This window comes from Anomaloglossus baeobatrachus, chromosome 1, assembly GCF_048569485.1.
Source record: "Anomaloglossus baeobatrachus isolate aAnoBae1 chromosome 1, aAnoBae1.hap1, whole genome shotgun sequence".
In the NCBI taxonomy this organism is placed as follows: domain Eukaryota; kingdom Metazoa; phylum Chordata; class Amphibia; order Anura; family Aromobatidae; genus Anomaloglossus; species Anomaloglossus baeobatrachus.
This window is the reverse complement of record NC_134353.1, coordinates 283,841,707-283,864,332: the sequence shown is the minus strand read 5'-3', so window position 1 is coordinate 283,864,332 and position 22,626 is coordinate 283,841,707. Positions and strand designations below refer to the sequence as shown.

Sequence of the window (22,626 nt, the reverse complement as noted above, 5' to 3'; positions counted from 1 at the left end):
GTTATACTGAAAAATTAAGTTGAAGTCGAAGTAGTATGGAGGAAATCGGAGAAAAAAATCTGAGAAATATCAACATAAAGTGCTAAGGATCTTTAAGATTTTGTGTATCTTGAGGTTTATTTTATGAGATTTTTCACCTCCCTCTTCTTACTGATAGTGCAGCAGAGAACAACATGATTGTGACAGACAGGATTGAGGATCCAGAGGGTTCTCATTGGCTTTGTCCTTGGACTAATCTGGTTTGTGGAAATGTCTGAATTGTGACAGAGGGACATAGTGAAAATGAAAAAAAAACAAAACATGATTGTAATGTAACAGAAACCTGTCAGAAGTGGGATTCAAACCCACGCCTCAAGTAGAGACTGCGACCTGAACGCAGCGCCTTGGACCGCTCGGCCATCCTGACAAGCACAACTGTGGAAAATTCACACTTTCTAAAAACAAACACATTTTTTGCTTGGCCCCAAAAAAAGGCAAATTTTGAACTGAAAATTTATTAACGCTTTTGAGTTTGCCTTGCAATGCTGTAGCTTTAACTTTGTAGGTTGCTGAAATAGCTCAGTTGGGAGAGCATTAGACTGAAGATCTAAAGGTCCCTGGTCCGATCCCGGGTTTCAGCACGCTGTTTTTAAATATGAGTGATTTGAGATAAAGTTCTTTCTCCATATGCATTTAGCAAGATTTTCATTCTTTGTGAAGTGCAGATATACCTGAAAAAAACAATTTTAAGTATCTCTTTTCAGAACAGTCACTAATGCGAGAAGAAAATGAAAGTAGTTATACTGAAAAATTAAGTTGAAGTCGAAGTCGTATGGAGGAAATCGGAGAAAAAATCTGAGAAATATCAACATAAAGTGCTAAGGATCTTTAAGATTCTGTGTATCTTGAGGTTTATTTTATGAGATTTTCCACCTCCCTCTTCTTACTGATAGTGCAGCAGAGAACAACATGATTGTGACAGACAGGATTGAGGATCCAGAGGGTTCTCATTGGCTTTGTCCTTGGACTAATCTGGTTTGTGGAAATGTCTGAATTGTGACAGAGGGACATAGTGAAAATGAAAAAAAAACAAAACATGATTGTAATGTAACAGAAACCTGTCAGAAGTGGGATTCGAACCCACGCCTCAAGTAGAGACTGCGACCTGAACGCAGCACCTTGGACCGCTCGGCCATCCTGACAAGCACAACTGTGGAAAATTCACACTTTCTAAAAACAAACACATTTTTTGTTTGGCCCCAAAAAACTGCAAATTTTGAACTGAAAATGTATTAACGCCTTTGAGTTTGCCTTGCAATGCTGTAGCTTTAACTTTGTAGGTTGCTGAAATAGCTCAGTTGGGAGAGCGTTAGACTGAAGATCTAAAGGTCCCTGGTCCGATCCCGGGTTTCAGCACGCTGTTTTTAAGTATGAGTGATTTGAGATAAAGTTCTTTCTCCATATGCATTTAGCAAGATTTTCATTATTTCTGAAGTGCAGATATACCTGAAAAAAACAGTTTTAAGTATCTCTTTTCAGAACAGTCACTAATGCGAGAAGAAAATGAAAGTAGTTAAACTGAAAAATTAAGTTGAAGTCGAAGTAGTATGGAGGAAATTGGAGAAAAAATCTGAGAAATATCAACATAAAGTGCTAAGGATCTTTAAGATTTTGTGTATCTTGAGGTTTATTTTATGAGATTTTCCACCTCCCTCTTCTTACTGATAGTGCAGCAGAGAACAACATGATTGTGACAGACAGGATTGAGGATCCAGAGGGTTCTCATTGGCTTTGTCCTTGGACTAATCTGGTTTGTGGAAATGTCTGAATTGTGACAGAGGGACATAGTGAAAATGAAAAAAAAACAAAACATGATTGTAATGTAACAGAAACCTGTTAGAAGTGGGATTCGAACCCACGCCTCAAGTAGACACTGCGACCTGAACGCAGCGCCTTGGACCGCTCGGCCATCCTGACAAGCACAACTGTGGAAAATTCACACTTTCTAAAAATAAACACATTTTTTGTTTGGCCCCAAAAAAATGAAAATTTGAACTGAAAATGTATTAACGCCTTTGAGTTTGCCTTGCAATGCTGTAGCTTTAACTTTGAAGGTTGCTGAAATAGCTCAGTTGGGAGAGCGTTAGACTGAAGATCTAAAGGTCCCTGGTCCGATCCCGGGTTTCAGCACGCTGTTTTTAAGTATGAGTGATTTGAGATAAAGTTCTTTCTCCATATGCATTTAGCAAGATTTTCATTCTTTGTGAAGTGCAGATATACCTGAAAAAAACAGTTTTAAGTATCTCTTTTCAGAACAGTCACTAATGCGAGAAGAAAATGAAAGTAGTTAAACTGAAAAATTAAGTTGAAGTCGAAGTAGTATGGAGGAAATCGGAGAAAAAATCTGAGAAATATCAACATAAAGTGCTAAGGATCTTTAAGATTTTGTGTATCTTGAGGTTTATTTTATGAGATTTTCCACCTCCCTCTTCTTACTGATAGTGCAGCAGAGAACAACATGATTGTGACAGACAGGATTGAGGATCCAGAGGGTTCTCATTGGCTTTGTCCTTGGACTAATCTGGTTTGTGGAAATATCTGAATTGTGACAGAGGGACATAGTGAAAATGAAAAAAAAACAAAACATGATTGTAATGTAACAGAAACCTGTCAGAAGTGGGATTCGAACCCACGCCTCAAATAGAGACTGCGACCTGAACGCAGCGCCTTGGACCGCTCGGCCATCCTGACAAGCACAACTGTGGAAAATTCACACTTTCTAAAAACAAACACATTTTTTGTTTGGCCCCAAAAAAAGGCAAATTTTGAACTGAAAATTTATTAACGCCTTTGAGTTTGCCTTGCAATGCTGTAGCTTTAACTTTGTAGGTTGCTGAAATAGCTCAGTTGGGAGAGCGTTAGACTGAAGATCTAAAGGTCCCTGGTCCGATCACGGGTTTCAGCACGCTGTTTTTAAGTATGAGTGATTTGAGATAAAGTTCTTTCTCCATATGCATTTAGCAAGATTTTCATTATTTGTGAAGTGCAGATATACCTGAAAAAAACAGTTTTAAGTATCTCTTTTCAGAACAGTCACTAATGCGAGAAGAAAATGAAAGTAGTTATACTGAAAAATTAAATTGAAGTCGAAGTAGTATGGAGGAAATCAGAAAAAAAATCTGAGAAATATCAACATAAAGTGCTAAGGATCTTTAAGATTTTGTGTATCTTGAGGTTTATTTTATGAGATTTTCCACCTCCCTCTTCTTACTGATAGTGCAGCAGAGAACAACATGATTGTGACAGACAGGATTGAGGATCCAGAGGGTTCTCATTGGCTTTGTACTTGGACTAATCTGGTTTGTGGAAATGTCTGAATTGTGACAGAGGGACATAGTGAAAATGAAAAAAAAACAAAACATGATTGTAATGTAACAGAAACCTGTCAGAAGTGGGATTCGAACCCACGCCTCAAATAGAGACTGCGACCTGAACGCAGCGCCTTGGACCGCTCGGCCATCCTGACAAGCACAACTGTGAAAAATTCACACTTTCTAAAACCAAACACATTTTTTGTTTGGCCCCAAAAAAAGGCAAATTTTGAACTGAAAATTTATTAACGCCTTTGAGTTTGCCTTGCAATGCTGTAGCTTTAACTTTGTAGGTTGCTGAAATAGCTCAGTTGGGAGAGCGTTAGACTGAAGATCTAAAGGTCCCTGGTCCGATCACGGGTTTCAGCACGCTGTTTTTAAGTATGAGTGATTTGAGATAAAGTTCTTTCTCCATATGCATTTAGCAAGATTTTCATTCTTTGTGAAGTGCAGATATACCTGAAAAAAACAGTTTTAAGTATCTCTTTTCAGAACAGTCACTAATGCGAGAAGAAAATGAAAGTAGTTATACTGAAAAATTAAGTTGAAGTCGAAGTAGTATGGAGGAAATCGGAGAAAAAATCTGAGAAATATCAACATAAAGTGCTAAGGATCTTTAAGATTTTGTGTATCTTGAGGTTTATTTTATGAGATTTTCCACCTCCCTCTTCTTACTGATAGTGCAGCAGAGAACAACATGATTGTGACAGACAGGATTGAGGATCCAGAGGGTTCTCATTGGCTTTGTCCTTGGACTAATCTGGTTTGTGGAAATGTCTGAATTGTGACAGAGGGACATAGTGAAAATGAAAAAAAAAAAACATGATTGTAATGTAACAGAAACCTGTCAGAAGTGGGATTCGAACCCACGCCTCAAGTAGAGACTGCGACCTGAACGCAGCGCCTTGGACCGCTCGGCCATCCTGACAAGCACAACTGTGTAAAATTCACACTTTCTAAAAACAAACACATTTTTTGTTTGGCCCCAAAAAAATGCAAATTTTGAACTGAAAATGTATTAACGCCTTTGAGTTTGCCTTGCAATGCTGTAGCTTTAACTTTGTAGGTTGCTGAAATAGCTCAGTTGGGAGAGCGTTAGACTGAAGATCTAAAGGTCCCTGGTCCGATCACGGGTTTCAGCATGCTGTTTTTAAGTATGAGTGATTTGAGATAAAGTTCTTTCTCCATATGCATTTAGCAAGATTTTCATTCTTTGTGAAGTGCAGATATACCTGAAAAAAACAGTTTTAAGTATCTCTTTTCAGAACAGTCACTAATGCGAGAAGAAAATGAAAGTAGTTATACTGAAAAATTAAGTTGAAGTCTAAGTAGTATGGAGGAAATCGGAGAAAAAATCTGAGAAATATCAACATAAAGTGCTAAGGATCTTTAAGATTTTGTGTATCTTGAGGTTTATTTTATGAGATTTTCCACCTCCCTCTTCTTACTGATAGTGCAGCAGAGAAAACACATGATTGTGACAGACAGGATTGAGGATCCAGAGGGTTCTCATTGGCTTTGTCCTTGGAGTAATCTGGTTTGTGGAAATGTCTGAATTGTGACAGAGGGACATAGTGAAAATGAAAAAAAAACAAAACATGATTGTAATGTAACAGAAACCTGTCAGAAGTGGGATTCAAACCCACGCCTCAAGTAGAGACTGCGACCTGAACGCAGCGCCTTGGACCGCTCGGCCATCCTGACAAGCACAACTGTGGAAAATTCACACTTTCTAAAAACAAACACATTTTTTGTTTGGCCCCAAAAAAAGGCAAATTTTGAACTGAAAATTTATTAACGCCTTTGAGTTTGCCTTGCAATGCTGTAGCTTTAACTTTGTAGGTTGCTGAAATAGCTCAGTTGGGAGAGCGTTAGACTGAAGATCTAAAGGTCCCTGGTCCGATCCCGGGTTTCAGCACGCTGTTTTTAAGTATGAGTGATTTGAGTTAAAGTTCTTTCTCCATATGCATTTAGCAAGATTTTCATTCTTTGTGAAGTGCAGATATACCTGAAAAAAACAGTTTTAAGTATCTCTTTTCAGAACAGTCACTAATGCGAGAAGAAAATGAAAGTAGTTATACTGAAAAATTAAGTTGAAGTCGAAGTAGTATGGAGGAAATCGTAGAAAAAATCTGAGAAATATCAACATAAAGTGCTAAGGATCTTTAAGATTTTGTGTATCTTGAGGTTTACTTTATGAGATTTTCCACCTCCCTCTTCTTACTGATAGTGCAGCAGAGAACAACATGATTGTGACAGACAGGATTGAGGATCCAGAGGGTTCTCATTGGCTTTGTCCTTGGACTAATCTGGTTTGTGGAAATGTCTGAATTGTGACAGAGGGACATAGTGAAAATGAAAAAAAAAAAACATGATTGTAATGTAACAGAAACCTGTCAGAAATGGGATTCGAACCCACGCCTCAAGTAGAGACTGCGACCTGAACGCAGCGCCTTGGACCGCTCGGCCATCCTGACAAGCACAACTGTGGAAAATTCACACTTTCTAAAAACAAACACATTTTTTGTTTGGCCCCAAAAAAATGCAAATTTTGAACTGAAAATGTATTAACGCCTTTGAGTTTGCCTTGTAATGCTGTAGCTTTAACTTTTTAGGTTGCTGAAATAGCTCAGTTGGGAGAGCGTTAGACTGAAGATCTAAAGGTCCCTGGTCCGATCCCGGGTTTCAGCACGCTGTTTTTAAGTATGAGTGATTTGAGATAAAGTTCTTTCTCCATATGCATTTAGCAAGATTTTCATTCTTTGTGAAGTGCAGATATACCTGAAAAAAATAGTTTTAAGTATCTCTTTTCAGAACAGTCACTAATGCGATAAGAAAATGAAAGTAGTTATACTGAAAAATTAGGTTGAAGTCGAAGTAGTATGGAGGAAATCAGAAAAAAAATCTGAGAAATATCAACATAAAGTGCTAAGGATCTTTAAGATTTTGTGCATCTTGAGGTTTATTTTATGAGATTTTTCACCTCCCTCTTCTTACTGATAGTGCAGCAGAGAACAACATGATTGTGACAGACAGGATTGAGGATCCAGAGGGTTCTCATTGGCTTTGTCCTTGGACTAATCTGGTTTGTGGAAATGTCTGAATTGTGACAGAGGGACATAGTGAAAATGAAAAAAAAACAAAACATGATTGTAATGTAACAGAAACCTGTCAGAAGTGGGATTCAAACCCACGCCTTAAGTAGAGACTGCGACCTGAACGCAGCGCCTTGGACCGCTCGGCCATCCTGACAAGCACAACTGTGGAAAATTCACACTTTCTAAAAACAAACACATTTTTTGTTTGGCCCCAAAAAAAGGCAAATTTTGAACTGAAAATTTATTAACGCCTTTGAGTTTGCCTTGCAATGCTGTAGCTTTAACTTTGTAGGTTGCTGAAATAGCTCAGTTGGGAGAGCGTTAGACTGAAGATCTAAAGGTCCCTGGTCCGATCCCGGGTTTCAGCACGCTGTTTTTAAGTATGAGTGATTTGAGTTAAAGTTCTTTCTCCATATGCATTTAGCAAGATTTTCATTCTTTGTGAAGTGCAGATATACCTGAAAAAAACAGTTTTAAGTATCTCTTTTCAGAACAGTCACTAATGCGAGAAGAAAATGAAAGTAGTTATACTGAAAAATTAAGTTGAAGTCGAAGTAGTATGGAGGAAATCGTAGAAAAAATCTGAGAAATATCAACATAAAGTGCTAAGGATCTTTAAGATTTTGTGTATCTTGAGGTTTACTTTATGAGATTTTCCACCTCCCTCTTCTTACTGATAGTGCAGCAGAGAACAACATGATTGTGACAGACAGGATTGAGGATCCAGAGGGTTCTCATTGGCTTTGTCCTTGGACTAATCTGGTTTGTGGAAATGTCTGAATTGTGACAGAGGGACATAGTGAAAATGAAAAAAAAAAAAACATGATTGTAATGTAACAGAAACCTGTCAGAAATGGGATTCGAACCCACGCCTCAAGTAGAGACTGCGACCTGAACGCAGCGCCTTGGACCGCTCGGCCATCCTGACAAGCACAACTGTGGAAAATTCACACTTTCTAAAAACAAACACATTTTTTGTTTGGCCCCAAAAAAATGCAAATTTTGAACTGAAAATGTATTAACGCCTTTGAGTTTGCCTTGTAATGCTGTAGCTTTAACTTTTTAGGTTGCTGAAATAGCTCAGTTGGGAGAGCGTTAGACTGAAGATCTAAAGGTCCCTGGTCCGATCCCGGGTTTCAGCACGCTGTTTTTAAGTATGAGTGATTTGAGATAAAGTTCTTTCTCCATATGCATTTAGCAAGATTTTCATTCTTTGTGAAGTGCAGATATACCTGAAAAAAATAGTTTTAAGTATCTCTTTTCAGAACAGTCACTAATGCGATAAGAAAATGAAAGTAGTTATACTGAAAAATTAAGTTGAAGTCGAAGTAGTATGGAGGAAATCGGAGAAAAAATCTGAGAAATATCAACATAAAGTGCTAAGGATCTTTAAGATTTTGTGTATCTTGAGGTTTATTTTATGAGATTTTCCACCTCCCTCTTCTTACTGATAGTGCAGCAGAGAACAACATGATTGTGACAGACAGGATTGAGGATCCAGAGGGTTCTCATTGGCTTTGTCCTTGGACTAATCTGGTTTGTGGAAATGTCTGAATTGTGACAGAGGGACATAGTGAAAATGAAAAAAAAACAAAACATGATTGTAATGTAACAGAAACCTGTCAGAAGTGGGATTCGAACAAACGCCTCAAGTAGAGACTGTGACCTGAACTCAGCGCCTTGGACCGCTCGGCCATCCTGACAAGCACAACTGTGGAAAATTCACACTTTCTAAAAACAAACACATTTTTTGTTTGGCCCCAAAAAAATGCAAATTTTGAACTGAAAATGTATTAACGCCTTTGAGTTTGCCTTGCAATGCTGTAGCTTTAACTTTGTAGGTTGCTGAAATAGCTCAGTTGGGAGAGTGTTAGACTGAAGATCTAAAGGTCCCTGGTCCGATCCCGGGTTTCAGCACGCTGTTTTTAAGTATGAGTGATTTGAGATAAAGTTCTTTCTCCATATGCATTTAGCAAGATTTTCATTCTTTGTGAAGTGCAGATATACCTGAAAAAAACAGTTTTAAGTATCTCTTTTCAGAACAGTCACTAATGCGAGAAGAAAATGAAAGTAGTTATACTGAAAAATTAAGTTGAAGTCGAAGTAGTATGGAGGAAATCAGAGAAAAAATCTGAGAAATATCAACATAAAGTGCTAAGGATCTTTAAGATTTTGTGTATCTTGAGGTTTATTTTATGAGATTTTCCACCTCCCTCTTCTTACTGATAGTGCAGTAGAGAACAACATGATTGCGACAGACAGGATTGAGGATCCAGAGGGTTCTCATTGGCTTTGTCCTTGGACTAATCTGGTTTGTGGAAATGTCTGAATTGTGACAGAGGGACATAGTGAAAATGAAAAAAAAACAAAACATGATTGTAATGTAACAGAAACCTGTCAGAAGTGGGATTCGAACCCACGCCTCAAGTAGAGACTGCGACTTGAACGCAGCGCCTTGGACCGCTCGGCCATCCTGACAAGCACAACTGTGGAAAATTCACACTTTCTAAAAACAAACACATTTTTTGTTTGGCCCCAAAAAAATGCAAATTTTGAACTGAAAATGTATTAACGCCTTTGAGTTTGCCTTGCAATGCTGTAGCTTTAACTTTGTAGGTTGCTGAAATAGCTCAGTTGGGAGAGCGTTAGACTGCAGATCTAAAGGTCCCTGGTCCGATCCCGGGTTTCAGCACGCTGTTTTTAAGTATGAGTGATTTGAGATAAAGTTCTTTCTCCATATGCATTTAGCAAGATTTTCATTCTTTGTGAAGTGCAGATATACCTGAAAAAAACAGTTTTAAGTATCTCTTTTCAGAACAGTCACTAATGCGAGAAGAAAATGAAAGTAGTTATACTGAAAAATTAAGTTGAAGTCGAAGTAGTATGGAGGAAATCGGAAATAAAATCTGAGAAATATCAACATAAAGTGCTAAGTTTCTTTAAGATTTTGTGTATCTTGAGGTTTATTTTATGAGATTTTCCACCTCCCTCTTCTTACTGATAGTGCAGCAGAGAACAACATGATTGTGACAGACAGGATTGAGGATTCATAGGGTTCTCATTGGCTTTGTCCTTGGACTAATCTGGTTTGTGGAAATGTCTGAATTGTGACAGAGGGACATAGTGAAAATGAAAAAAAAACAAAACATGATTGTAATGTAACAGAAACCTGTCAGAAGTGGGATTCGATCCCATGCCTCAAGTAGAGACTGCGACCTGAACGCAGCGCCTTGGACCGCTCGGCCATCCTGACAAGCACAACTGTGGAAAATTCACACTTTCTAAAAACAAACACATTTTTTGTTTGGCCCCAAAAAAAGGCAAATTTTGAACTGAAAATTTATTAACGCCTTTGAGTTTGCCTTGCAATGCTGTAGCTTTAACTTTGTAGGTTGCTGAAATAGCTCAGTTGGGAGAGCGTTAGACTGAAGATCTGAAGGCCTCTGGTCCGATCCTGGGTTTCAGCACGCTGTTTTAAAGTATGAGTGATTTGAGATAAAGTTCTTTCTCCATATGCATTTAGCAAGATTTTCATTCTTTGTGAAGTGCAGATATACCTGAAAAAAACAGTTTTAAGTATCTCTTTTCAGAACAGTCACTAATGCGAGAAGAAAATGAAAGTAGTTATATTGAAAAATTAAGTTGAAGTCGAAGTAGTATGGAGGAAATCAGAGAAAAAATCTGAGAAATATCAACATAAAGTGCTAAGGATCTTTAAGATTTTGTGTATCTTGAGGTTTATTTTATGAGATTTTCCACCTCCCTCTTCTTACTGATAGTGCAGCAGAGAACAACATGATTGTGACAGACAGGATTGAGGATCCATAGGGTTCTCATTGGCTTTGTCCTTGGACTAATCTGGTTTGTGGAAATGTCTGAATTGTGACAGAGGGACATAGTGAAAATGAAAAAAAAACAAAACATGATTGTAATGTAACAGAAACCTGTCAGAAGTGGGATTCGAACCCACGCCTGAAGTAGAGACTGCGACCTGAACGCTGCGCCTTGGACCGATCGGCCATCCTGACAAGCACAACTGTGGAAAATTCACACTTTCTAAAAACAAACACATTTTTTGTTTGGCCCCAAAAAAAGGCAAATTTTGAACTGAAAATTTATTAACGCCTTTGAGTTTGCCTTGCAATGCTGTAGCTTTAACTTTGTAGGTTGCTGAAATAGCTCAGTTGGGAGAGCATTAGACTGAAAATATAAAGGTCCCTGGTCCGATCCCGGGTTTCAGCACGCTGTTTTTAAGTATGAGTGATTTGAGATAAAGTTCTTTCTCCATATGCATTTAGCAAGATTTTCATTCTTTGTGAAGTGCAGATATACATGAAAAGAACAGTTTTAAGTATCTCTTTTCAAAACAGTCACTAATGCGAGAAGAAAATGAAAGTAGTTATACTGAAAAATTAAGTTGAAGTCGAAGTAGTATGGAGGAAATCAGAAAAAAAATCTGAGAAATATCAACATAAAGTGCTAAGGATCTTTAAGATTTTGTGTATCTTGAGGTTTATTTTATGAGATTTTTCACCTCCCTCTTCTTACTGATAGTGCAGCAGAGAACAACATGATTGTGACAGACAGGATTGAAGATCCAGAGGGTTCTCATTGGCTTTGTCCTTGGACTAATCTGGTTTGTGGAAATGTCTGAATTGTGACAGAGGGACATAGTGAAAATGAAAAAAAAAAAAACATGATTGTAATGTAACAGAAACCTGTCAGAAGTGGGATTCGAACCCACGCCTCAAGTAGAGACTGCGACCTGAACGCAGCGCCTTGGACCGCTCGGCCATCCTGACAAGCACAACTGTGGAAAATTCACACTTTCTAAAAACAAACACATTTTTTGTTTGGCCCCAAAAAAATGCAAATTTTGAACTGAAAATGTATTAACGCCTTTGAGTTTGCCTTGCAATGCTGTAGCTTTAACTTTGTAGGTTGCTGAAATAGCTCAGTTGGGAGAGCGTTAGACTGAAGATCTAAAGGTCCCTGGTCCGATCCCGGGTTTCAGCACGCTGTTTTTAAGTATGAGTGATTTGAGATAAAGTTCTTTCTCCATATGCATTTAGCAAGATTTTCATTCTTTGTGAAGTGCAGATATACCTGAAAAAAACAGTTTTAAGTATCTCTTTTCAGAACAGTCACTAATGCGAGAAGAAAATGAAAGTAGTTATACTGAAAAATTAAGTTGAAGTCGAAGTAGTATGGAGGAAATCGGAGAAAAAATCTGAGAAATATCAACATAAAGTGCTAAGGATCTTTAAGATTTTGTGTATCTTGAGGTTTATTTTATGAGATTTTCCACCTCCCTCTTCTTACTGATAGTGCAGCAGAGAACAACATGATTGTGACAGACAGGATTGAGGATCCAGAGGGTTCTCATTGGCTTTGTCCTTGGACTAATCTGGTTTGTGGAAATGTCTGAATTGTGACAGAGGGACATAGTGAAAATGAAAAAAAAACAAAACATGATTGTAATGTAACAGAAACCTTTCAGAAGTGGGATTCGAACCCACGGCTCAAGTAGAGACTGCGACCTGAACGCAGCGCCTTGGACCGCTCGGCCATCCTGACAAGCACAACTGTGGAAAATTCACACTTTCTAAAAACAAACACATTTTTTGTTTGACCCCAAAAAAAGGCAAATTTTGAACTGAAAATTTATTAACGCCTTTGAGTTTGCCTTGCAATGCTGTAGCTTTAACTTTGTAGGTTGCTGAAATAGCTCAGTTGGGAGAGCGTTAGACTGAAGATCTAAAGGTCCCTGGTCCGATCCCAGGTTTCAGCACGCTGTTTTTAAGTATGAGTGATTTGAGATAAAGTTCTTTCTCCATATGCATTTAGCAAGATTTTCATTCTTTGTGAAGTGCAGATATACCTGAAAAAAACAGTTTTAAGTATCTCTTTTCAGAACAGTCACTAATGCGAGAAGAAAATGAAAGTAGTTATACTGAAAAATTAAGTTGAAATCGAAGTAGTATGGAGGAAATCGGAGAAAACATCTGAGAAATATCAACATAAAGTGCTAAGGATCTTTAAGATTTTGTGTATCTTGAGGTTTATTTTATGAGATTTTCCACCTCCCTCTTCTTACTGATAGTGCAGCAGAGAACAACATGATTGTGACAGACAGGATTGAGGATCCAGAGGGTTCTCATTGGCTTTGTCCTTGGACTAATCTGGTTTGTGGAAATGTCTGAATTGTGACAGAGGGACATAGTGAAAATGAAAAAAAAACAAAACATGATTGTAATGTAACAGAAACCTGTCAGAAGTGGGATTCGAACCCACGCCTCAAATAGAGACTGCGACCTGAACGCAGCGCCTTGGACCGCTCGGCCATCCTGACAAGCACAACTGTGGAAAATTCACACTTTCTAAAAACAAACACATTTTTTATTTGGCCCCAAAAAAACGCAAATTTTGAACTGAAAATGTATTAACGCCTTTGAGTTTGCCTTGCAATGCTGTAGCTTTAACTTTGTAGGTTGCTGAAATAGCTCAGTTGGGAGAGCGTTAGACTGAAGATCTAAAGGTCCCTGGTCCGATCCCGGGTTTCAGCACGCTGTTTTTAAGTATGAGTGATTTGAGATAAAGTTCTTTCTCCATATGCATTTAGCAAGATTTTCATTCTTTGTGAAGTGCAGATATACCTGAAAAAAACAGTTTTAAGTATCTCTTTTCAGAACAGTCACTAATGCGAGAAGAAAATGAAAGTAGTTATACTGAAAAATTAAGTTGAAGTCGAAGTAGTATGGAGGAAATCGGAGAAAAAATCTGAGAAATATCAACATAAAGTGCTAAGGATCTTTAAGATTTTGTGTATCTTGAGGTTTATTTTATGAGATTTTCCACCTCCCTCTTCTTACTGATAGTGCAGCAGAGAACAACATGATTGTGACAGACAGGATTGAGGATCCAGAGGGTTCTCATTGGCTTTGTCCTTGGACTAATCTGGTTTGTGGAAATGTCTGAATTGTGACAGAGGGACATAGTGAAAATGAAAAAAAAACAAAACATGATTGTAATGTAACAGAAACCTTTCAGAAGTGGGATTCGAACCCACGGCTCAAGTAGAAACTGCGACCTGAACGCAGCGCCTTGGACCGCTCGGCCATCCTGACAAGCACAACTGTGGAAAATTCACACTTTCTAAAAACAAACACATTTTTTGTTTGACCCCAAAAAAAGGCAAATTTTGAACTGAAAATTTATTAACGCCTTTGAGTTTGCCTTGCAATGCTGTAGCTTTAACTTTGTAGGTTGCTGAAATAGCTCAGTTGGGAGAGCGTTAGACTGAAGATCTAAAGGTCCCTGGTCCGATCCCAGGTTTCAGCACGCTGTTTTTAAGTATGAGTGATTTGAGATAAAGTTCTTTCTCCATATGCATTTAGCAAGATTTTCATTCTTTGTGAAGTGCAGATATACCTGAAAAAAACAGTTTTAAGTATCTCTTTTCAGAACAGTCACTAATGCGAGAAGAAAATGAAAGTAGTTATACTGAAAAATTAAGTTGAAGTCGAAGTAGTATGGAGGAAATCGGAGAAAAAATCTGAGAAATATCAACATAAAGTGCTAAGGATCTTTAAGATTTTGTGTATCTTGAGGTTTATTTTATGAGATTTTCCACCTCCCTCTTCTTACTGATAGTGCAGCAGAGAACAACATGATTGTGACAGACAGGATTGAGGATCCAGAGGGTTCTCATTGGCTTTGTCCTTGGACTAATCTGGTTTGTGGAAATGTCTGAATTGTGACAGAGGGACATAGTGAAAATGAAAAAAAAACAAAACATGATTGTAATGTAACAGAAACCTTTCAGAAGTGGGATTCGAACCCACGGCTCAAGTAGAAACTGCGACCTGAACGCAGCGCCTTGGACCGCTCGGCCATCCTGACAAGCACAACTGTGGAAAATTCACACTTTCTAAAAACAAACACATTTTTTGTTTGACCCCAAAAAAAGGCAAATTTTGAACTGAAAATTTATTAACGCCTTTGAGTTTGCCTTGCAATGCTGTAGCTTTAACTTTGTAGGTTGCTGAAATAGCTCAGTTGGGAGAGCGTTAGACTGAAGATCTAAAGGTCCCTGGTCCGATCCCAGGTTTCAGCACGCTGTTTTTAAGTATGAGTGATTTGAGATAAAGTTCTTTCTCCATATGCATTTAGCAAGATTTTCATTCTTTGTGAAGTGCAGATATACCTGAAAAAAACAGTTTTAAGTATCTCTTTTCAGAACAGTCACTAATGCGAGAAGAAAATGAAAGTAGTTATACTGAAAAATTAAGTTGAAATCGAAGTAGTATGGAGGAAATCGGAGAAAACATCTGAGAAATATCAACATAAAGTGCTAAGGATCTTTAAGATTTTGTGTATCTTGAGGTTTATTTTATGAGATTTTCCACCTCCCTCTTCTTACTGATAGTGCAGCAGAGAACAACATGATTGTGACAGACAGGATTGAGGATCCAGAGGGTTCTCATTGGCTTTGTCCTTGGACTAATCTGGTTTGTGGAAATGTCTGAATTGTGACAGAGGGACATAGTGAAAATGAAAAAAAAACAAAACATGATTGTAATGTAACAGAAACCTTTCAGAAGTGGGATTCGAACCCACGGCTCAAGTAGAGACTGCGCCCTGAACGCAGCGCCTTAGACCGCTCGGCCATCCTGACAAGCACAACTGTGGAAAATTCACACTTTCTAAAAACAAACACATTTTTTGTTTGACCCCAAAAAAAGGCAAATTTTGAACTGAAAATGTATTAACGCCTTTGAGTTTGCCTTGCAATGCTGTAGCTTTAACTTTGTAGGTTGCTGAAATAGCTCAGTTGGGAGAGCGTTAGACTAAAGATCTAAATGTCCCTGGTCCGATCCCGGGTTTCAGCACGCTGTTTTTAAGTATGAGTGATTTGAGATAAAGTTCTTTCTCCATATGCATTTAGCAAGATTTTCATTCTTTGTGAAGTGCAGATATACCTGAAAAAAAAAGTTTTAAGTATCTCTTTTCAGAACAGTCACTAATGCGAGAAGAAAATGAAAGTAGTTATACTGAAAAATTAAGTTGAAATCGAAGTAGTATGGAGGAAATCGGAGAAAAAATCTGAGAAATATCAACATAAAGTGCTAAGGATCTTTAAGATTTTGTGTATCTTGAGGTTTATTTTATGAGATTTTCCACCTCCCTCTTCTTACTGATAGTGCAGCAGAGAACAACATGATTGTGACAGACAGGATTGAGGATCCAGAGGGTTCTCATTGGCTTTGTCCTTGGACTAATCTGGTTTGTGGAAATGTCTGAATTGTGACAGAGGGACATAGTGAAAATGAAAAAAAAACAAAACATGATTGTAATGTAACAGAAACCTGTCAGAAGTGGGATTCGAACCCACGCCTCAAATAGAGACTGCGACCTGAACGCAGCGCCTTGGACCGCTCGGCCATCCTGACAAGCACACCTTTGGAAAATTCACACTTTCTAAAAACAAACACATTTTTTGTTTGGCCCCAAAAAAAGGCAAATTTTGAACTGAAAATTTATTAACGCCTTTGAGTTTGCCTTGCAATGCTGTAGCTTTAACTTTGTAGGTTGCTGAAATAGCTCAGTTGGGAGAGCGTTAGACAGAAGATCTAAAGGTCCCTGGTCCGATCCCGGGTTTCAGCACGCTGTTTTTAAGTATGAGTGATTTGAGATAAAGTTCTTTCTCCATATGCATTTAGCAAGATTTTCATTCTTTGTGAAGTGCAGATATACCTGAAAAAAACAGTTTTAAGTATCTCTTTTCAGAACAGTCACTAATGCGAGAAGAAAATGAAAGTAGTTATACTGAAAAATTAAGTTGAAGTCGAAGTAGTATGGAGGAAATCGGAGAAAAAATCTGAGAAATATCAACATAAAGTGCTAAGGATCTTTAAGATTTTGTGTATCTTGAGGTTTATTTTATGAGATTTTCCACCTCCCTCTTCTTACTGATAGTGCAGCAGAGAACAACATGATTGTGACAGACAGGATTGAGGATCCAGAGGGTTCTCATTGGCTTTGTCCTTGGACTAATCTGGTTTGTGGAAATGTCTGAATTGTGACAGAGGGACATAGTGAAAATGAAAAAAAAACAAAACATGATTGTAATGTAACAGAAACCTGCCAGAAGTGGGATTCGAACCCACGCCTCAAGTAGAGACTGCGACCTGAACGCAGCGCCTTGGACCGCTCGGCCATCCTGACAAGCACAACTGTGGAAAATTCACACTTTCTAAAAACAAACACATTTTTTGTTTGGCCCCAAAAAAAGGCAAATTTTGAACTGAAAATGTATTAACGCCTTTGAGTTTGCCTTGCAATGCTGTAGCTTTAACTTTGTAGGTTGCTGAAATAGCTCAGTTGGGAGAGCGTTAGACTGAAGATCTAAAGGTCCCTGGTCCGATCCCGGGTTTCAGCACGCTGTTTTTAAGTATGAGTGATTTGAGATAAAGTTCTTTCTCCATATGCATTTAGCAAGATTTTCATTCTTTGTGAAGTGCAGATATACCTGAAAAAAACAGTTTTAAGTATCTCTTTTCAGAACAGTCACTAATGCGAGAAGAAAATGAAAGTAGTTATACTGAAAAATTAAGTTGAAGTCGAAGTAGTATGGAGAAAATCAGAAAAAAAATCTGAGAAATATCAACATAAAGTGCTAAGGATCTTTAAGATTTTGTGTATCTTGAGGTTTATTTTATGAGATTTTTCACCTCCCTCTTCTTACTGATAGTGCAGCAGAGAACAACATGATTGTGACAGACAGGATTGAGGATCCAGAGGGTTCTCATTGGCTTTGTCCTTGGACTAATCTGGGTTGTGGAAATGTCTGAATTGTGACAGAGGGACATAGTGAAAATGAAAAAAAAAAAACATGATTGTAATGTAACAGAAACCTGTCAAAAGTGGGATTCGAACCCACGCCTCAAGTAGAGACTGCGACCTGAACGCAGCGCCTTGGACCGCTCGGCCATCCTGACAAGCACAACTGTGGAAAATTCACACTTTCTAAAAACAAACACATTTTTTGTTTGGCCCCAAAAAAAGGCAAATTTTGAACTGAAAATTTATTAACGCCTTTGAGTTTGCCTTGCAATGCTGTAGCTTTAACTTTGTAGGTTGCTGAAATAGCTCAGTTGGGAGAGCGTTAGACTGAAGATCTAAAGGTCCCTGGTCCGATCCCGGGTTTCAGCACGCTGTTTTTAAGTATGAGTGATTTGAGATAAAGTTCTTTCTCCATATGCATTTAGCAAGATTTTCATTCTTTGTGAAGTGCAGATATACCTGAAAAAAACAGTTTTAAGTATCTCTTTTCAGAACAGTCACTAATGCGAGAAGAAAATGAAAGTAGTTATACTGAAAAATTAAGTTGAAGTCGAAGTAGTATGGAGGAAATCAGAAAAAAAATCTGAGAAATATCAACATAAAGTGCTAAGGATCTTTAAGATTTTGTGTATCTTGAGGTTTATTTTATGAGATTTTTCACCTCCCTCTTCTTACTGATAGTGCAGCAGAGAACAACATGATTGTGACAGACAGGATTGAGGATCCAGAGGGTTCTCATTGGCTTTGTCCTTGGACTAATCTGGTTTGTGGAAATGTCTGAATTGTGACAGAGGGACATAGTGAAAATGAAAAAAAACAAAACATGATTGTAATGTAACAGAAACCTGTCAGAAGTGGGAATCGAACCCACGCCTCAAGTAGAGACTGCGACCTGAACGCAGCGCCTTGGACCGCTCGGCCATCCTGACAAGCACAACTGTGGAAAATTCACCCTTTCTAAAAACAAACACATTTTTTGTTTGGCCCCAAAAAAAGGCAAATTTTGAACTGAAAATTTATTAACGCCTTTGAGTTTGCCTTGCAATGCTGTAGCTTTAACTTTGTAGGTTGCTGAAATAGCTCAGTTGGGAGAGCGTTAGACTGAAGATCTAAAGGTCCCTGGTCCGATCCCGGGTTTCAGCACGCTGTTTTTAAGTATGAGTGATTTGAGATAAAGTTCTTTCTCCATATGCATTTAGCAAGATTTTCATTCTTTGTGAAGTGCAGATATACCTGAAAAAAACAATTTTAAGTATCTCTTTTCAGAACAGTCACTAATGCGAGAAGAAAATGAAAGTAGTTATACTGAAAAATTAAGTTGAAGTCGAAGTAGTATGGAGGAAATCGGAGAAAAAATCTGAGAAATATCAACATAAAGTGCTAAGGATCTTTAAGATTTTGTGTATCTTGAGGTTTATTTTATGAGATTTTCCACCTCCCTCTTCTTACTGATAGTGCAGCAGAGAACAACATGATTGTGACAGACAGGATTGAGGATCCAGAGGGTTCTCATTGGCTTTGTCCTTGGACTAATCTGGTTTGTGGAAATGTCTGAATTGTGACAGAGGGACATAGTGAAAATGAAAAAAAAACAAAACATGATTGTAATGTAACAGAAACCTGTCAGAAGTGGGATTCGAACCCACGCCTCAAGTAGAGACTGCGACCTGAACGCAGCGCCTTGGACCGCTCGGCCATCCTGACAAGCACAACTGTGGAAAATTCACACTTTCTAAAAACAAACACATTTTTTGTTTGGCCCCAAAAAAAGGCAAATTTTGAACTGAAAATTTATTAACGCCTTTGAGTTTGTCTTGCACTGCTGTAGCTTTAACTTTGTAGGATGCTGAAATAGCTCAGTTGGGAGAGCGTTAGACTGAAGATCTAAAGGTCCCTGGTCCGATCCCGGGTTTCAGCACGCTGTTTTTAAGTATGAGTGATTTGAGATAAAGTTCTTTCTCCATATGCATTTAGCAAGATTTTCATTCTTTGTGAAGTGCAGATATACCTGAAAAAAACAGTTTTAAGTATCTCTTTTCAGAACAGTCACTAATGCGAGAAGAAAATGAAAGTAGTTATACTGAAAAATTAAGTTGAAGTCGAAGTAGTATGGAGGAAATCAGAAAAAAAATCTGAGAAATATCAACATAAAGTGCTAAGGATCTTTAAGATTTTGTGTATCTTGAGGTTTATTTTATGAGATTTTTCACCTCCCTCTTCTTACTGATAGTGCAGCAGAGAACAACATGATTGTGACAGACAGGATTGAGGATCCAGAGGGTTCTCATTGGCTTTGTCCTTGGACTAATCTGGTTTGTGGAAATGTCTGAATTGTGACAGAGGGACATAGTGAAAATGAAAAAAAACAAAACATGATTGTAATGTAACAGAAACCTGTCAGAAGTGGGAATCGAACCCACGCCTCAAGTAGAGACTGCGACCTGAACGCAGCGTCTTGGACCGCTCGGCCATCCTGACAAGCACAACTGTGGAAAATTCACACTTTCTAAAAACAAACACATTTTTTGTTTGGCCCCAAAAAAAGGCAAATTTTGAACTGAAAATGTATTAACGCCTTTGAGTTTGCCTTGCAATGCTGTAGCTTTAACTTTGTAGGTTGCTGAAATAGCTCAGTTGGGAGAGTGTTAGACTGAAGATCTAAAGGTCCCTTGTCCGATCCCGGGTTTCAGGACGCTGTTTTTAAGTATGAGTGCTTTGAGATAAAGTTCTTTCTCCATATGCATTTAGCAAGATTTTCATTCTTTGTGAAGTGCAGATATACCTGAAAAAAACAGTTTTAAGTATCTCTTTTCATAACAGTCACTAATGCGAGAAGAAAATGAAAGTAGTTATACTGAAAAATTAGGTTGAAGTCGAAGTAGTATGGAGGAAATCGGAGAAAAAATCTGAGAAATATCAACATAAAGTGCTAAGGATCTTTAAGATTTTGTGTATCTTGAGGTTTATTTTATGAGATTTTCCACCTCCCTCTTCTTACTGATAGTGCAGCAGAGAACAACATGATTGTGACAGACAGGATTGAGGATCCAGAGGGTTCTCATTGGCTTTGTCCTTGGACTAATCTGGTTTGTGGAAATGTCTGAATTGTGACAGAGGGACATAGTGAAAATGAAAAAAAACAAAACATGATTGTAATGTAACAGAAACCTGTCAGAAGTGGGAATCGAACCAACGCCTCAATTAGAGACTGCGACTTGAACGCAGCGCCTTGGACCGCTCGGCCATCCTGACAAGCACAACTGTGGAAAATTCACACTTTCTAAAAACAAACACATTTTTTGTTTGGCCCCAAAAAAAGGCAAATTTTGAACTGAAAATGTATTAACGCCTTTGAGTTTGCCTTGCAATGCTGTAGCTTTAACTTTGTAGGTTGCTGAAATATCTCAGTTGGGAGAGCGTTAGACTGAAGATCTAAAGGTCCCTGGTCCGATCCCGGGTTTCAGCACGCTGTTTTTAGGTATGAGTGATTTGAGATAAAGTTCTTTCTCCATATGCATTTAGCAAGATTTTCATTCTTTGTGAAGTGCAGATATACCTGAAAAAAGCAGTTTTAAGTATCTCTTTTCAGAACAGTCACTAATGCGAGAAGAAAATGAAAGTAGTTATACTGAAAAATTAAGTTGAAGTCGAAGTAGTATGGAGGAAATCGGAGAAAAAATCTGAGAAATATCAACATAAAGTGCTAAGGATCTTTAAGATTTTGTGTATCTTGAGGTTTATTTTATGAGATTTTCCACCTCCCTCTTCTTACTGATAGTGCAGCAGAGAACAACATGATTGTGACAGACAGGATTGAGGATCCAGAGGGTTCTCATTGGCTTTGTCCTTGGACTAATCTGGTTTGTGGAAATGTCTGAATTGTGACAGAGGGACATAGTGAAAATGAAAAAAAAACAAAACATGATTGTAATGTAACAGAAACCTGTCAGAAGTGGGATTCGAACCCACGCCTCAAGTAGAGACTGCGACCTGAACGCAGCGCCTTGGACCGCTCGGCCATCCTGACAAGCACAACTGTGAAAAATTCACACTTTCTAAAAACAAACACATTTTTTGTTTGGCCCCAAAAAAAGGCAAATTTTGAACTGAAAATGTATTAACGCCTTTGAGTTTGCCTTGCAATGCTGTAGCTTTAACTTTGTAGGTTGCTGAAATAGCTCAGTTGGGAGCGCGTTATACTGAAGATCTAAAGGTCCCTGGTCCGATCCCGGGTTTCATCACGCTGTTTTTAAGTATGAGTGATTTGAGATAAAGTTCTTTCTCCATATGCATTTAGCAAGATTTTCATTCTTTGTGAAGTGCAGATATACCTGAAAAAAACAGTTTTAAGTATCTCTTTTCAGAACAGTCACTAATGCGAGAAGAAAATGAAAGTAGTTATACTGAAAAATTAAGTTGAAGTCGAAGTAGTATGGAGGAAATCAGAAAAAAAATCTGAGAAATATCAACATAAAGTGCTAAGGATCTTTAAGATTTTGTGTATCTTGAGGTTTATTTTATGAGATTTTTCACCTCCCTCTTCTTACTGATAGTGCAGCAGAGAACAACATCATTGTGACAGACAGGATTGAGGATCCAGAGGGTTCTCATTGGCTTTGTCCTTGGACTAATCTGGTTTGTGGAAATGTCTGAATTGTGACAGAGGGACATAGTGAAAATGAAAAAAAAACAAAACATGATTGTAATGTAACAGAAACCTGTCGGAAGTGGGATTCAAACCCACGCCTCAAGTAGAGACTGCGACCTAAACGCAGCGCCTTGGACCGCTCGGCCATCCTGACAAGCACAACTGTGGAAAATTCACACTTTCTAAAAACAAACACATTTTTTGTTTGGCCCCAAAAAAGGCAAATTTTAAACTGAAAATTTATTAACGCCTTTGAGTTTGCCTTGCAATGCTGTAGCTTTAACTTTGTAGGTTGCTGAAATAGCTCAGTTGGGAGAGCGTTAGACTGAAGATCCAAAGGTCCCTGGTCCGATCCCGGGTTTCAGCACGCTGTTTTTAAGTATGAGTGATTTGAGATAAAGTTCTTTCTCCATATGCATTTAGCAAGATTTTCATTCTTTGTGAAGTGCAGATATACCTGAAAAAAACAGTTTTAAGTATCTCTTTTCAGAACAGTCACTAATGCGAGAAGAAAATGAAAGTAGTTATACTGAAAAATTAAGTTGAAGTCGAAGTAGTATGGAGGAAATCGGAGAAAAAATCTGAGAAATATCAACATAAAGTGCTAAGGATCTTTAAGATTTTGTGTATCTTGAGGTTTATTTTATGAGATTTTCCACCTCCCTCTTCTTACTGATAGTGCAGC

The 22,626-nt window shown here is 38.1% G+C and overlaps 29 non-coding genes across 29 annotated transcripts; 17 read left to right on the top strand and 12 right to left on the bottom strand.

Annotated features, from left to right (window-relative positions):
• Positions 1–1,322: 1,322 nt before the first annotated feature.
• On the top strand, positions 1,323–1,395 carry TRNAF-GAA (transfer RNA phenylalanine (anticodon GAA)). Its single transcript has one exon. It is a non-coding gene; the product is annotated as a tRNA-Phe (tRNA).
• A 701-nt stretch (positions 1,396–2,096) lies between these two features.
• On the top strand, positions 2,097–2,169 carry TRNAF-GAA (transfer RNA phenylalanine (anticodon GAA)). Its single transcript has one exon. It is a non-coding gene; the product is annotated as a tRNA-Phe (tRNA).
• A 478-nt stretch (positions 2,170–2,647) lies between these two features.
• On the bottom strand, positions 2,648–2,730 carry TRNAL-CAG (transfer RNA leucine (anticodon CAG)). Its single transcript has one exon. It is a non-coding gene; the product is annotated as a tRNA-Leu (tRNA).
• Positions 2,731–3,422: 692 nt separating this feature from the next.
• Positions 3,423–3,505, bottom strand: TRNAL-CAG (transfer RNA leucine (anticodon CAG)). The gene has a single exon. It is a non-coding gene; the product is annotated as a tRNA-Leu (tRNA).
• Positions 3,506–4,195: 690 nt separating this feature from the next.
• Positions 4,196–4,278, bottom strand: TRNAL-CAG (transfer RNA leucine (anticodon CAG)). The gene has a single exon. It is a non-coding gene; the product is annotated as a tRNA-Leu (tRNA).
• Positions 4,279–5,195: 917 nt separating this feature from the next.
• On the top strand, positions 5,196–5,268 carry TRNAF-GAA (transfer RNA phenylalanine (anticodon GAA)). The gene has a single exon. It is a non-coding gene; the product is annotated as a tRNA-Phe (tRNA).
• Positions 5,269–5,968: 700 nt separating this feature from the next.
• On the top strand, positions 5,969–6,041 carry TRNAF-GAA (transfer RNA phenylalanine (anticodon GAA)). The gene has a single exon. It is a non-coding gene; the product is annotated as a tRNA-Phe (tRNA).
• A 702-nt stretch (positions 6,042–6,743) lies between these two features.
• Positions 6,744–6,816, top strand: TRNAF-GAA (transfer RNA phenylalanine (anticodon GAA)). The gene has a single exon. It is a non-coding gene; the product is annotated as a tRNA-Phe (tRNA).
• Positions 6,817–7,517: 701 nt separating this feature from the next.
• TRNAF-GAA (transfer RNA phenylalanine (anticodon GAA)) lies at positions 7,518–7,590 on the top strand. Its single transcript has one exon. It is a non-coding gene; the product is annotated as a tRNA-Phe (tRNA).
• Positions 7,591–8,843: 1,253 nt separating this feature from the next.
• Positions 8,844–8,926, bottom strand: TRNAL-CAA (transfer RNA leucine (anticodon CAA)). The gene has a single exon. It is a non-coding gene; the product is annotated as a tRNA-Leu (tRNA).
• Positions 8,927–9,067: 141 nt separating this feature from the next.
• Positions 9,068–9,140, top strand: TRNAC-GCA (transfer RNA cysteine (anticodon GCA)). Its single transcript has one exon. It is a non-coding gene; the product is annotated as a tRNA-Cys (tRNA).
• A 2,027-nt stretch (positions 9,141–11,167) lies between these two features.
• Positions 11,168–11,250, bottom strand: TRNAL-CAG (transfer RNA leucine (anticodon CAG)). Its single transcript has one exon. It is a non-coding gene; the product is annotated as a tRNA-Leu (tRNA).
• Positions 11,251–11,391: 141 nt separating this feature from the next.
• Positions 11,392–11,464, top strand: TRNAF-GAA (transfer RNA phenylalanine (anticodon GAA)). Its single transcript has one exon. It is a non-coding gene; the product is annotated as a tRNA-Phe (tRNA).
• A 702-nt stretch (positions 11,465–12,166) lies between these two features.
• On the top strand, positions 12,167–12,239 carry TRNAF-GAA (transfer RNA phenylalanine (anticodon GAA)). The gene has a single exon. It is a non-coding gene; the product is annotated as a tRNA-Phe (tRNA).
• A 478-nt stretch (positions 12,240–12,717) lies between these two features.
• Positions 12,718–12,800, bottom strand: TRNAL-CAG (transfer RNA leucine (anticodon CAG)). The gene has a single exon. It is a non-coding gene; the product is annotated as a tRNA-Leu (tRNA).
• A 141-nt stretch (positions 12,801–12,941) lies between these two features.
• Positions 12,942–13,014, top strand: TRNAF-GAA (transfer RNA phenylalanine (anticodon GAA)). The gene has a single exon. It is a non-coding gene; the product is annotated as a tRNA-Phe (tRNA).
• Positions 13,015–13,716: 702 nt separating this feature from the next.
• TRNAF-GAA (transfer RNA phenylalanine (anticodon GAA)) lies at positions 13,717–13,789 on the top strand. Its single transcript has one exon. It is a non-coding gene; the product is annotated as a tRNA-Phe (tRNA).
• Positions 13,790–14,491: 702 nt separating this feature from the next.
• On the top strand, positions 14,492–14,564 carry TRNAF-GAA (transfer RNA phenylalanine (anticodon GAA)). Its single transcript has one exon. It is a non-coding gene; the product is annotated as a tRNA-Phe (tRNA).
• Positions 14,565–15,266: 702 nt separating this feature from the next.
• On the top strand, positions 15,267–15,339 carry TRNAF-AAA (transfer RNA phenylalanine (anticodon AAA)). Its single transcript has one exon. It is a non-coding gene; the product is annotated as a tRNA-Phe (tRNA).
• A 478-nt stretch (positions 15,340–15,817) lies between these two features.
• TRNAL-CAG (transfer RNA leucine (anticodon CAG)) lies at positions 15,818–15,900 on the bottom strand. Its single transcript has one exon. It is a non-coding gene; the product is annotated as a tRNA-Leu (tRNA).
• A 916-nt stretch (positions 15,901–16,816) lies between these two features.
• TRNAF-GAA (transfer RNA phenylalanine (anticodon GAA)) lies at positions 16,817–16,889 on the top strand. The gene has a single exon. It is a non-coding gene; the product is annotated as a tRNA-Phe (tRNA).
• A 476-nt stretch (positions 16,890–17,365) lies between these two features.
• Positions 17,366–17,448, bottom strand: TRNAL-CAG (transfer RNA leucine (anticodon CAG)). The gene has a single exon. It is a non-coding gene; the product is annotated as a tRNA-Leu (tRNA).
• Positions 17,449–17,589: 141 nt separating this feature from the next.
• TRNAF-GAA (transfer RNA phenylalanine (anticodon GAA)) lies at positions 17,590–17,662 on the top strand. Its single transcript has one exon. It is a non-coding gene; the product is annotated as a tRNA-Phe (tRNA).
• A 477-nt stretch (positions 17,663–18,139) lies between these two features.
• TRNAL-CAG (transfer RNA leucine (anticodon CAG)) lies at positions 18,140–18,222 on the bottom strand. Its single transcript has one exon. It is a non-coding gene; the product is annotated as a tRNA-Leu (tRNA).
• Positions 18,223–18,363: 141 nt separating this feature from the next.
• Positions 18,364–18,436, top strand: TRNAF-GAA (transfer RNA phenylalanine (anticodon GAA)). Its single transcript has one exon. It is a non-coding gene; the product is annotated as a tRNA-Phe (tRNA).
• A 478-nt stretch (positions 18,437–18,914) lies between these two features.
• Positions 18,915–18,997, bottom strand: TRNAL-CAG (transfer RNA leucine (anticodon CAG)). The gene has a single exon. It is a non-coding gene; the product is annotated as a tRNA-Leu (tRNA).
• Positions 18,998–19,138: 141 nt separating this feature from the next.
• Positions 19,139–19,211, top strand: TRNAF-GAA (transfer RNA phenylalanine (anticodon GAA)). Its single transcript has one exon. It is a non-coding gene; the product is annotated as a tRNA-Phe (tRNA).
• A 1,251-nt stretch (positions 19,212–20,462) lies between these two features.
• On the bottom strand, positions 20,463–20,545 carry TRNAL-CAA (transfer RNA leucine (anticodon CAA)). Its single transcript has one exon. It is a non-coding gene; the product is annotated as a tRNA-Leu (tRNA).
• Positions 20,546–21,237: 692 nt separating this feature from the next.
• On the bottom strand, positions 21,238–21,320 carry TRNAL-CAG (transfer RNA leucine (anticodon CAG)). The gene has a single exon. It is a non-coding gene; the product is annotated as a tRNA-Leu (tRNA).
• Between the last annotated feature and the right edge of the window lie 1,306 nt (positions 21,321–22,626).